This window comes from Palaemon carinicauda, chromosome 2 (assembly GCF_036898095.1).
Source record: "Palaemon carinicauda isolate YSFRI2023 chromosome 2, ASM3689809v2, whole genome shotgun sequence".
Taxonomy (NCBI): domain Eukaryota; kingdom Metazoa; phylum Arthropoda; class Malacostraca; order Decapoda; family Palaemonidae; genus Palaemon; species Palaemon carinicauda.
This window is the reverse complement of record NC_090726.1, coordinates 37,650,680-37,661,958: the sequence shown is the minus strand read 5'-3', so window position 1 is coordinate 37,661,958 and position 11,279 is coordinate 37,650,680.

Here is an 11,279-nt window from a genome sequence, read left to right as displayed (position 1 = left end):
GTGCCTAAAAGAAATTTTTAAGAATTTAGATGGGGAAAATGTGGGAGTTAATATATACGGGGTAATATATTAACAACTCCAGATTTGCAGATGATATAATTCTGTTTAGTGAATTATGGAGGGAATTGGAAAAAATGATGGAAAATTTCAATAGAGAAAACAGAAATGTAGCACTGAAAATTATTATGAATAAAACTAACATAATGTTCAATGAAAACACAGACATCAAATAAGGGATATGGAGCATCCACTAGAGATTGTTAATGATTATTCGTACTTAAGACAGACAGTACTTCCCCAAGACATGAGACCAAAATTAAAATAAGGATAAGCATGGGATGGACAGCTTTTGTCAAACAAAAGGAGTTATGGAAAGTAAAATGCCACTTTTTTCTAAAGAGAAAAATATTTAATCAGGTGGTCCTACCAGTATTAACTTGGGCATCAGAAACTTGAAACCTTACTAAAGCCTTAAAATATAAGCTAGTTACACTTCAAAGAACAATAGAAAGAATAATGGTGGGAAAAACACTAAGATACAGAAAAAGAGCAACACGGTAGAGGATATTCTAACAATATATAAGAAAAAGAAATAGACATGGGCAGGAGATATAATGAGAATGACGGATAGAAGATGAACATTAAGAGGAACAGATTCCGTAGAGATGGCAAGAAGCAGGGGAAGGAAAAGAAAACGATGAATTGACGAGATAAGAAAATTTGCCGGTACAGACTGACCCACAAAAATACTAAACGGACGTGAGTGGAAGGACATGTCTGAGGCCTTTGTTCTGCAGTGGTCTAGTTACGGCTGATGCTTCTGCTGATGATGAGAAAAATGATTTATTCTTATTATTATTATTATTATTATTATTATTATTATTATTATTATTATTATTATTATTATTATTAATGGACAAGAAATTGAATTCTGCCGATGTAGCCATAGTATTTAACTCCACCTGTTTGAAGGAGGGTCTCCTACCAAGATATTATTATTATTATTATTATTATTATTATTATTATTATTATTATTATTATTATTATTATTATTATTATTGCTAGCCAAACTACAACCCTAGTTGGAAAATCAAGGTGCTATGAGCCGAAGGTGTGTGAGTGTGTGTGTGTGTATGTTTATATTGAGTTAGTTTCCCTTAATGGATAACCAAGCAAAAGGAATTAGGGGGTAAAATAATATTCCATAAAACAAGAGCCTTAATACACTTCACTTGAATATTGTATGGTATCTACAAACCATTATTTATAGATTTAATTCCGCTTCTCGTTTTAAATCAAAGCTATTTTTATTCACAGTAAATGTAGAGAATTAAACCAATTATCGGAGGTCAGAGCGTTTGGACAAATTATGCAAAAAATGTTTTATCCATATGGTATTCAATTGTTGGCACAATATCAGTGTTAACTGCTAAAATAATTTTGCAGTCATACATGAGTAATTCACCAATTTTAATTGTAATTGTAGTGATTTATATAAAATCGAGCTCTAGTTTCCACCAAATTTATCAGTTGTTTTTGGTGGTTAATTCATTGCAACAATTATAATAAAAAAAAAAAAGCATATTCTCTTCCGAGGGGACCTGCCAGATTTATTTACTTTAATCCTGATGCCCCTATTTTGTGTTAATTTAAACGTTAACGCAAAAATTCAAGAAAAATATATATATATTTATATATATATATATATATATATATATATATATATATATATATATATATATATATATATATATATATATATATATATATATATATATACATACATATATATATATATATATATATATATATATATATATATATATATATATATATATATATATACAGTATATATATATATATATATATATATATATAGATATAGATATATATATATATATATATATATATATATATATATATATATATATATATATATATATATACATATACATATATTATATATATATATATATATACATATACATACATTATATATATACATATATATATATATATATATATATATATGTATATATATATATATATATATATATGTGTGTACGTATATATATATATATATATATATATATATATATATATTCGTATATATATACATATATTTATATATATATATATATATATATATATATATATATATATATATATATATATATATATATATATATACATATATACGTACATATATATATATATATATATATATATATATATATATATATATATATATACGTATATATACATATATAGATACATACATATATATATATATATATATATATATATATATATATATATATATATATATATATATATATATATATATATATATATATATATATCAGTTTTTCAGATAAGTTACAAAGACCCCTTAATATCCAATTTGCTATCCCTTTGATCTCAAAATACTTAGAGAAATTTCTATTATGATAAATATCTCTGCCCGGCCAAGGACTCGAACCTATGACCAATAGAAATAGCAATAAACATTTAACTGTTCTCATTTCTATCGATCATAGGGTATTTATAACCTATTTGAAAAACGTTTTGAATGCCTTGAGAAAAATATCGATTATCCTTTCTCAACATCTAATAACCTATCATTTTTGTTAACCTTTTCATCGAATCAAAAATGTAAAAAAAAAAAATAAAGATTTAAACTGACTTTGATATCGTTACAGGAGCAGCCCTTCCTTTCAAACAAACTTTTGCATTGAGCAAACCTTTATATATATTCTCAATAATCCCAAAGACATTATAATCATGTACTCTTACATTTCCGTATACATACATACATACATACATACATACATACATACATACATACATACATGTAAACATCATGAACAATATTTGTACTCATAAGAATAAATGTTGAAATAGTTGTCATACATCTTTAATAGCTTAATACAACGTACACACTCCACCTATATGAATGAACATTGACTCTTCTTGTTATAGTTTGGCTCCATCTCTTCTGATTCCTTTGCAGAGATCATCAGCATCCTTATTATTATATTCACGATTGGCCTCTCGATGACTTAGGAAGGCCGTGTCTGTTGCTGGTAAGGGAAAACATTATTGATATATATTTATATATATATATATATATATATATATATATATATATATATATATATATATATATATATATATATATATATATATATATATATATATATACCATTGTTTTCCCTTGCCAGCAACAGACGTGTGTGTGTACGTATATACTTATTGGTTTCTTTTTACCTACAGTATATTGAAGCAAGAAGCAGCTTTACTGACATGTATACATTTACGAAGGAATTGATGATAAGGCTTATTTCATAACTAATTTACACACTGGAACGCCCTTATTAACAAACACACTTTCGCAAGTGGATGACGCAACAGTCAGGCGTTGGCAAAGACACTGAAATTTGACAATTTTCTTCTTCACTATTCTATTTATTTACGTAGAATACTTTGATTATAAGGACATCAAATTACACTATAGTCATGCACCTTCTGGCATATAACTATTAATCTTTAAATGATTTGAATGTATAATGAAAAATGATATTCGCCATTCCAGGAAATTCTATTTGGCAGCGCTGTCCTAAACTTGTCCCACCAACCTTAACTATGGTGATAGCTGTTACCTCTGTTATCTATACATGGAAATGACTTTATATCCATGTGTTCTGATGAAGAAAGGAAATAATAAACACTTTTATGTGTAATATCAGGTTACTTCCGATAGCATATCCAAAATTCACATCATTTACTGATAAAAATATTCATTCCCAATAAAGAAACGATCGTTGGACAATTTGTCAACTACCAATTATGTAGCCTCTGCCTTCCTACCACACTTTTTGGACACACGTGGTCTTCAAACAATTGACTATATTAGTTGGGACAAGGTACCTCTGATGCCATCTATTGTCAGTAAAGTAAAACTCGTTACGATATTAGGGAGGGAGCTGTGGGGGGTTCTGTGTTATGCCTTTCGGAATGTAACAATATTGTTATTCTACGTAGTTTTTACTAACAATACATGTCATACAATGAAACATATTAATTAATTCTTAGTTCCATAAAAATTTAATTTAAAATTAGATCAAATACCTGTGTAATTACTTGATTATCTCACCGATTTCATTACATGTGGCATAATCTGGCGACCCCTGCTGACCCCCAAATGTAATTGAACTTACGATTGTTTGCTGCGAGAATATTTCTGTAACATTTTTTGGGAAATTTGTAATTTCGTACGAATTAAGTTGTGGCCAGACATTAAAGTTCACGTGCGTTTGGTCTCTAGCATTTTTTTACCCAAATAGCAGCAGAAATTAAGTAATGAAAATAATAATAAGTGGATGAAGGGGGTAATTAGCAATTTGGTACTTTTAAGGCCATCTATTGGTCAAGAAAATAAACAATATATACAGCTCTATAATCCTTGCATTCTAGAACCTTCGATGACGTCATTTAGGAACCAGGGGAGTGTGCTGCCATCTTTTGTCATGAAGTAGAAACACTAGGATTCTATTAAAATTTGAAGTGCGCGATTACTAAAATATACTTTCATATTAGTTTTTTATTAATGCATCTAAAATTCATAACTCAAGTAATACTATTTTTCTTCTGATTGTTGGGCACTACGTTATGGTAATTATATGTAAAACACAGATGATATGTATTACAAAAATATACAGAGCAGATTCCAATATTCCAAAAGCAAAGAATTGGAATACAGCCATAAAATTGCAAATACCAAATTTAACCAAAATATGTTCATGTCCGCAGTATGTATGGTGCTAGCTAATCATAATTACAATTGTTGATATAATTTCTCTATAAAGTGTGCCTTGTTACATATATCAGAGTCGTAGGAGACTTTTTTTTCGGGCGGTAGGCTAAAGTTTGAAAAGGCACTAACGGTGGGAGTTTTTTTCTTTTTTTATTTTTTTTTTCTTTTTTTTACGAAGAGTTAGATACGTTTTCCTGGCATCTAATACAGATCGTAGCAACAACTAAATAATATTTTTGGACAATTTTTTATGTGATCAATAAAAATGTGTACACATTGACTATAATGAAATACCGGTAAGCCTACTTGATGGATTTAATATTATTTTTATAATTATTACTTGTTAAGCTACAACCCTAACTGGAAAAGCAGAATGCTATAAGCCCAAGTGCTCCAGCTGAGAAAATAGCCAAACTCCAAATATCGATAAAGTTACGGCTATCAGTTTTCTAAGATGAAAACTTCACAAACAGAGAAGTGGTCCATAGACTTGGTAATATTGCATTGGCCATAAATATCAAACTTTATAAAATGCCTTATAATTCCCAAAACTCTATATATATATATATATATATATATATATATATATATATATATATATATATATATATATATATATATATATATATATATATATATATATGTGTGTGTGTGTATATATATATATACATATATATATATATATATATATATATATATATATATATATATATATATATATATATATATATATATATATATATATATATATATTTAATGAAAAGCTGGGAGACGAAAAAGCAGGACCAAATTTTCCTTTTAAGACATGTGGTACAGTAATGTGTATAATATAGAAATCCCCTTTTGATGGCATTTATGTGCTATGAAAAAGCCTTGGATGGCATACACCAGCCAATTATGTGGAAAGTCTTGTGTTATTTTGGAGTTCCTCTTAAATGAGGAAATTAGATTAAATCTGTTCATGTGTATAGCATGTGCAAATTTAATGTTAGTGGAGTCTTATCAAATAAATTTACAACGAACAGTGGAGTATTCCAAGGAATTGTGTTGTCACCTATGCTTTTTATCCTCCTCATGGATTTTGTAATGCATAGAACAGTTGGGGATGGTGGAGAATGATTGGACTTGACTGGTAACAGGAAATTAGCTGACCTAGAGTATGCTGATGACGCCGCCCTTATTAACAGAATACCGCAGGACTTGCAAAGCCTGCTTACCAGAATGTGAGAAATATCACATGAGGTGGTGCTCGAGATAAATAGAAGAAAGAGATGATGAAAACAGAATATGCAATGGAAGATGAAATATCATTGGAACGAGAAATGATTAATGAGGTACGATCATTTGAATACTTAGGAACTATGATCTCTAATACAGGTTCATTAGAATTTGAGTTTAATGAAAGATTGAAAAAGGCAAATCAGATAATGCCTAGGTTAAGTAAAATTTGGAAATAAAATCGTCTGAAATTACATATAAGAATTAGGCAATATATCAGTTTAGTGAGATCGGTGTTACTGTATGGACATGAATCGTGGTATGACTATGAAACAATCTCTCACAGATTTTGTAGATTTGAGAGCAATCTCCTCAGAAGAATGTTGGAAGTTAAATGGTAGGACAGGATTAGAAATGAGACCATAAGAAAGGTTACTCAAGTGCCATATATGGATGAGATCAAAGTGAGGGGTAGATAGAGATATGGAGATGGTATGGGCATGTTCTTCGCACTCCCCAAGAGAGATTAGTTCACTAAACTTTCAACTGGGCTCCACAAGGCACTAGAAGAGTTGAAGGACCTAGGCTTACATGGCTCAGGACTAATAAGCGTGAAGTAGATGATGAATGGAGAAGTATCAATTTAAAAGCTCAAGATAAAGACGACTAGTGAAATCTAACCGAGGCCCTTTGCGTCCATAGGAATATGAGGAGAAGCTGACAAGCAATGTGTACCGCTCGTGTATCACACACGCTCGTACAATTTAACAGTATTTCATAATTTTTATATATTGTACTTATCGCTCTCCCCTCGCACTGATAACCTGTCTATTCTCGTATTTTCCTGCACCATTGAGTTTGAATTTTTATGCCGCTTTTGACTGGAACGGATTGTATAATTACTCAACCTCCGACCAAATAAAATTCAGTTGCATTTATGAGAGCCTCTCAGTTACAACCTAACTGTTCGACAGCACATTGGTAACCACCTGAATGTTCAACTGCCTCCCGTACCTAACCCTTTGGTGATGCTGATCTCAGATAGTGACTCTGCTATCAATGCCACTCCACTGATACTATCGTCCTTCACCAGCGTAGAAATGTTCGCCTGGTTCCAATGTGCTGAAATCCAGTTTCGCATAAAGAGTGTAACTCGGTCAAGTACCAAAGCTGATTATGTTCTCGCGGCAATCCCCGGGGACACTTTCCCGGAAATCTCCAATTGGCTTTACGAACCATGGAACACCTCCAAAACGTACGAAGACCTCAAATCATACCTCCTGAAACAGTACTCGCCATCACCGTCTGCCCGCATAGTGAAACTTTTCAGCTCACAACAATCATTGGGGGACCAAAAGGCCTCCTCGCCCTCAGGAAAATGACCAGTATTGCTCTCCTGTAACCTGCCGCTGACGGCTCTCCTCGCGAAGTGAATCTACTTCATGCACTTTGGGTAGCGCTTCTACCCAAACTTGTACATGCTGTCATCCCGATGTTAATATTTTGCCCATGAAGGACTTGATGACTAAAGTCGATGCCCTTATGGACACCCACTTTATTGCTTTCCAGATCTCCATCAACACCTCCACAACTGACGAAGTGGACAACTATTCAATATTGACCGAAGTTGGCGTAAATGCAGTAGGACACTGACGCCCAGCCTGTGACTTGCCAGAGTGGTGACAAAGCTGCCCACCAACTACATATTCCACCGATCTATCCAGCCACTTTCCAAGGCCCATCGGCCGCAGTTATGCTACTACTACTCCAAAGTCGGGGCGGCTGAAAAGAAATGTGCAAATGGTTGTCAGTGGCCAAAAAATGTGTAAGTAGGCCATTGCTAGTGGCTGTAGCCTCCCTTGTCATCAATCTGTTCTGTTTACATGATGCAGGTACAGACGTACGATTCTTGGTAGACACGAATGCTTGCCTTTCTCTTCTGCTACAACCACTCCCCAGGACACGACGTGATCTGTCTAAAACTGCCAACCTCCACCTGGTAGCTACCAACGGATCTACGATACCTACCCATGGGTATGGAACCCTTACATTATCGTTTACTACACAAATGTTCACCGAAATGGAAGAAATGTGCCTTTCCAAAAGGCCCATCCCATGGTCGTCACCCTTACACATTGTCCTGAAGAAAGATGGCTCTCTACAGGCGCCTGGTCTTGCAGGCAGAACCGGATCACTATCCCCTCCAAAACATCGCTGACGTGCACTCCTTATTACACAAAGCGAAGCTTTTCTCTAGGGTCCACCTCCAGAAGGGGTATTATCAGGAGCCCATGAACTCAGAAGACATCCTCAAGACCACCATCACCACCCCCTTCGATACATACACCTTCAATTACTTCTGTTCTTCCTAATTCTGGGGCCACTTATTAACGTCTCATGGACAGCAACTTAGGGGACTTCCCCTTCTGTGTATGTTACATGGACATCATCTACACATTGTGCTCGACCGCCTACAACAGAAAGGCCTTGTAGTGCAGTACGGCAAAAGTACCTTTGGCGCCAATGTAGTATCGTTATAAGGGCACCACATCACTCCTGAAGGAGTCTACTCACTCCCTGAGAAGGTAGTAGCCCTTCAGAACTTCTCCATGCCCTCAACTATCAAAGCACTGCAAGAATTCTTGGGCATGATCAACTATTATTACTGTTTCCTGCCACCCATCGCCGGCACTCTTGCCCCCTGCTAATGGTATGGTTGAACGTTTTCACAGTACCCTCAAAGCAGCTTTGATGTCCTACTGCAAGGACTCTAACTATTTTACCTAGCTTCCCTTGGTCCTACTGGGACTAAGGACTATTCCTAAAGACGCCCCTGATGTCTTAGCAGCTGAAATTGTGTATGATGACCAACTGGTCATCCCTGTTGAGTTTTTTCCGTCTGCAACCTCCTCTGACAATCTCCATTGCCGACATCACGTTGTTGGAATATTTTCTCCATGCTACCAGAATTACAAGCCCCAGCTAAGCAGCACATACCAGCAGATCTGCACTCATCAACGCATGTCTATCTGCGCAACAACATTAGAAAACCACCGTTAACGCCCCCTTACACAGGCCCTTTCCTCGTGATTCGTCGTCCGCTGAAAGCATTTGTCCTCCACATGCGTGGCAAAGAAGGCTGGGTCTCTATTGACCGCCTAAAATCTGCATATCTCCTGCTAGATGACCTGCTTACAGTACGCCTCTCAAGAGCAGGGCACCCTATTTAAAATGTATATCTTTTTTAGGGTGGGACCATTGTAACGGTATTGCTTACATTTTGTATATTGTCATTATCGCTCTCCCCTCTCACTAATAACCTGTCTATTCATGTACTTTCCTGCACTATTGTGTTTGAATTTCTGTGCCGTTCTTGACTGGAACGGGTTGTATAAATATTCAAGCTCCGACCAAATAAAGTTCAGTTGCATTCACGAGTCTCTCAGTTACAACCTAACTGTTTCCCAGCACTAAGGTAATGATTTTAAGCCAAACTTTTTTTAAAACTTTTCTTTGTGTGAAATGCTCATGAGCATTTCTCTGAAGAGAAAATGAGAACATTTGATAATTTTTTGATGAACAAAAAATATGTGATCCTATAATATCAATAATACCCTCAGTAAATATTAGTCATTAACAGAATTCGTGAGAGTTTACGTTGAACTGAAAATGTAATCACATGGAACGAAAGTCGAAAGTCGTTTACACTGAATGTATTCAATATTCCAGACCCTCCTCTTCATTATACTTGGATACTACCAGCGGTGCCCTTTTTCACGACCAAACTCAAGCATTTCCCTGCACAAATTGTTTTGTTTACTGCTTTAGCGATCCTCTTTATAACTCATTTCAATGCTACTGAAAATGATAAGAATCTTCTGTCGGATAAATATAACCTTGTTTGAATATAAAGTATTTTATTTGGAATATGCAGATATTAAAATTACACCGTTGTTCCATTCTCCTATTAAGGGCGTGTATTAGGTAATTGTATATTTTTTATCATTGTTGCTAATCCACTGCAGGACATAAACTCAAAAATGTCATTCCACTCCCGTATGCTTATGTTCTTTCAATGTTAGTCTATATCACCAATTTTTTTCTCAGCTCGCCAATCCATATTTCGTTTGCAAGGTCTAGGGACCCATTCTATTATTCTCATTACATGTCCTACCCATGTATCCCCTGCTGAGTTTGCTCTCGTATCCATGTTCCTCTTTTTCAGTTTCTTACGGTTTACACACACACAGATACACACACACACACACACACACACACATATATATATATATATATGTGTGTGTGTGTGTGTGTGTGCATATATATATATATATATATATAATATATATATATATATATATATACATATATATATATATATATATATATGCATATTTATATATGCATCTATATATATATATATATATGTATGTATATATATATACATAGATACATGTATATATATATATATATATATATCATTTACATACACATGCATACACACACGCATATATATATATATATATCAAATTAATAGATAGATAGATATATTATATATCTATGCATATATTCGCATACATTATATGCGTACATACGTGTGTGAGATTCAAAGCTTCTATGACGAAGAGATATATAAACTCAATTTTAATTACAATATTTCATTCCGCTCCCAGTCACATGCCTCGAGAAATCTGGAATAAACTGCATGCTCATTTATCATATATCATCTTTAGTACACACTCCACTGATCTGCCCTGTTATTTATGACTTCATATAATATGCATCATCACCAGGCTGTTCATATATTCTCTCTACAGCATCCTGGCCTCTGACAATCATATCTCATTTCCCCCAGCCCTCTAGTATCAAACCGCCTCAGGCAGTCATAAACTTTGTAGCTTTCACTAGCAGACCATACTTGACTGCATTGCTATTTCCGGAGTCTGCTGGCTTCAAGGGCTGGAAAGTCTTAGGGTTGAAGGGCTTTTCATCTTCATGGCTATTGGTATGTGATCTTTACTTCTACTCAGTTAAGGGCAATGAAATTGTTCTAGAAGATATTGTTCTTTCTTCTAGAAATCTTGAAATATAATTACATATTGTATTTTAGAGAAACATTTGTTCTTAATGAATTAGTGCGTGTCCATTCTATGTGTTTATATATATATATATATATATATATGCGTACATATATACATATAAATATGTAAATATATTATATATATATATATATATATATATATAT